At 39.5% G+C, this 3913-nt stretch overlaps 1 pseudogene; it reads right to left on the bottom strand.

Annotated features, from left to right (window-relative positions):
* On the bottom strand, positions 1446–2734 carry LOC102190223 (annotated as a pseudogene).

The following is a 3913-nucleotide window of genomic DNA, read 5'->3' as shown; positions in this document are numbered from 1 at the left end:
GGGAGGGAGGAAGAAATAAAGAAGAGGAAGAGGAAGAAGAAAAAAGAATTCCAGCTGGGTGATCTAGGGCTTCTCTGTTGCCAGAGAAAGATTGTTGAAAGAATTAGAGCTTAAGTAACTTTCATAGTGTTTTGTACAAATTAGGAATTCTGACCCACTCCAGTACTCTTGCCTGGAAAATTCCATGGACAGAGGAGCCTGGTAGGCTGCAGTCCATGGGGTCGCTAAGAGTCGGACATGACTGAGAGACTTCACTTTCACTTTTCACTTTCATGCATTGGAGAAGGAAATGGCAACCCACTCCAGTGTTCTTGACTGGAGAACCCCAGGGACAGGGGAGCCTGGTGGGCTGCCGTCTATGGGTCACACAGAGTCGGACACGACTGAAGTGACTTAGCAGCAGCAGCAGGAATTCTGAATGTTACCAATTGTATTAAATGTTACCTTATTTAAAATAATAATAGTAATAGCAGCAACTTTGCCTCCTGAGAGGATTGAGGGAATAAGGAAAATCTTTCTTTATGTCCTTCTGGAACCTCTTTCCACGCTTTTGGATAAGTAACTAAAATAAAAAATAAAAAGTAAGGGAACTGACTATTAGGATCAGGTGAGCGTGAGTTTAGACTTCAGCTTTTGCAAGTCACTATTGAATGTGTATGTTCTGGGTAGTGCCATCAGCCTCGTATTCTTGGGCTTCTCAGTTCATGTGCGTGTTATTCTTTGTCTCTCTACTCAACTTCTCTTGTTGGAGTTGTGATGCTGGTCAATCTTTTCAATTAGCTTAAGCAGCCATTAAAACTCATCCATTAAAATTCACTTCTCCACAGAGATAAAGAGCAATTTTCTGCATAAACCTTTTAGGGTTGTTATAAAGATCAAATAGAAGAAAGTGTGAAGAAGCTTTTTGCAGACTGCTTCGCTGGAAGGGCAGAGAAGGAGATTGGAACATGGCATTTAGAATCAAAACTCTACTGCTTTTAAAGACTTTTATTTGCTTTCTTTGCACTCTATGCCTTAGTCTCCTTGTTTATAAAACAACAACTACCATTTGTTAGACAGCTTCTGTCCCATTGGTTAAATTCTGGTCATGGTACTTGATTTATATGTATATATCACTTGACTCCCACAATCATCCTAAGAAGTATGATTTGATTTTATTTTGGGGGTTTTTAAGTGGGGACATAAATTACTGACAGAATTTGGATGACAATTAATGCTCATATCTTTAGGTTGTAAATGTATTTTATTTTGTAAGCAACAATCAACATATATTTGTGTTACTGATTTCTTCAAATATTAAACGGGATCTTAACAAAATTTGTCCACTTTGATGTGTTCTTATACAACTTTGGAATCTGCAAAGACCCTGACTAAAGGAATAGAAGTAATTGCACAATGGAGAGTGAAGCTGTTATGGTGCTGCAAATGATGCCAGACGTCTTACTTTTAGCCAAATGCACCTTCAGAGGTCCCTTGATTTTGAGCATTAGGAACAACAGAGGACTATACACTGAAAGTATCACTAAAAGCTTTTTCCATTACTTTATTTAAACACAACAGTATCCAACATAGCTGCTAAACACTGGACAATATTTGAAGTCATAAGTACATCCACATGTTCCTCCAAATGACGTTTGGGGTCCTGCTTGCCAACATTCTTTATTGCCAGCTGTTCAGGGGTCATCTTATCTTCTTCTACAGCCTTATTGTAATTTTTTGCTAATTCCAACATCTCTTTTACCACTGATTCATTATGTTTACAGTGTTCACTGTAGTCCTGAAGTGGCAAACCTTCCATCCAACTCTTCTTATGCAAATGTAATAACATCTTCTGTTCCAATTCATTTTCCCAATAGTTAATAGTAATGGAGGAATAATGTCTGTTTAGTCCATGAATTAATGCCTGAATAGACGGCTTGTTTAGGTGACCCAGATTTGAGGTTGTTTGTCTTGGTTCATGTTCTAAGACCATCATATTAGCATTGATCAGTCTGAAGGCATCAATAACAACCTTTCCTTTTACACTCTGAATGGGATCCACAACCACTGCCACAGCTCTCTCTGACAAGGCTTCAAAGCTCTGCTGAGTGTTGATATCCACACCAGAAAGCCAACAACCAAAGCCAGGGTGACTGTGATACCAACCAACAACCATCTCAGGCCTTCCTGTCTGCTTCAACATATCCAACGTTTTAGCTTGGAACACTGGATCAACTGCCTCCACACTGACTGTCTGTTCCTGATTGTAGCATAGCAAACACATCAGTCACTCTGATGGTGTAATCATCCACAAATTCTCCAAGCATAAGACCCATAACTTCCTTTGGAACTCCAGCTCTACCATGTTTTAACATTTTTAACAGTGCCAGGGAAGAGATATAGACTTGTTCTGCTGTGTCCACTGCAGGAGCATCTGTAGGTGGCCCCTGGCCCCGTCCAGGCATACCTCCTCCAAGTCTAAGAAGTCTGTCCATATTTCTGGTCAGTAGCTACAGCTCTTGTGGTATTAAGCTTCAATTTGCTGAGTTTGAAAAATTTCTTAATTCAAGCTGTTGTTAATACTGGCAGGTATATTTTTTCCCAAGGCTTTCCCGCCCCCCCTCTCTCTTCTGAAGGTGGGCGGAGCAGGAGGTCGCCGTCTGGACCCTTGTCTTCCAGGAGCGATGACGCGGCGGCGGCGACAGCAACAACAGCAGCTTGGACTGGGCCTAGCTCAGGCTAGGCAAACCGGCGATGAATCAGCCCGATTCCATTCAGAAGAATCGCCCTGGCCTCCGCTGCTAATGCTCATATCTTGACTTTTCCTCTGTGCACTTAATATGGGAAAGAATCTATAGCACGTAAAAGGGAAAATTAATTCCACTTTCTTAGTGTGAAAACATGTGAAGATTTGGTAACACTTGGTGGTAGTGATATAAGTAGCCCTTATCTTATTCTAAAAAAAATTGTGCTCTTTCGAAAAGTTTTATAATGAAGAAGGTATTTTTAAAATTTCACTCACTATATCTGCTATATAACATTAGTAACCTTAACTATTCCTGGAAACATTGCCTTAATATCTTGGATCAAGTGAATTAATAACACCAGTGTTTTAAATAATTTTTTTTCTGTTTCTCTTTCTGAGAGAGGACGTATAATTATACAGCTTTAAGTTCACCAGACTCAGAATAGTGTCCTGAGGGGAATGAAAAACTTGTAATCATGAGTTCTGGTAATCAAGTTATTTGCACACAAAATAAGTAATTTTCAAACATAGCTGGGAGATTAGAGGTAAATCCAAGGATTCAAGTAGATGTCCTCAGGAGTATTTTCCTGTTTCTCATCCCTTTACTTTTCTTTTCTCTACTTGGCTCTTACCTCTTGCTCTAATTTTACATAGTTGATTTCCCTCTAATAGAGGAAATTGCTGCCGACTTCCCCCAGAAATACATTTTCACAGCACTATATTTTCACATATCAAACCTCATGGAAGAACTATGATTGGCCCTGCTGGGATCACAGTGCTGACCCTTGGACCAATCACTGTCTTCTAGGCAACACCTGCCATAATTGGTCAGGCCTGGATGCCATGTCCATCACTGTAAGCACTGGAGAATGATATCATCGCTAAAATTGCTGAAAGTGGGGGAAGAGTCTTTGTCCCAAAGAAGGGAATGCTAGAAGGAAAAGGAAAACAAAATAAAACATCTAAGACAAGATCTCTCTTTGAAAAATATTCTACTATGGTCTTTGAAAGTCTGATTTTGCTAAAAGTGAGAGGAATAATTTAGTAATAAGATTTATTGATATACATTTATCATTTCATAGATTTTATAAACTATAGCAGGGAAACTATGCTGTACAATTCAAAGAGGGAAAGAGGGCACAATTCACCTAACCTTATTGTAGAGTTATATGTGGAGTAAAATGTGAA

This window comes from Capra hircus, chromosome 8 (genome assembly GCF_001704415.2).
Source record: "Capra hircus breed San Clemente chromosome 8, ASM170441v1, whole genome shotgun sequence".
Lineage (NCBI taxonomy): Eukaryota > Metazoa > Chordata > Mammalia > Artiodactyla > Bovidae > Capra > Capra hircus.
Note: the sequence above shows the minus strand (reverse complement) of the source record. Positions and strands in the feature narration are given on the sequence as shown.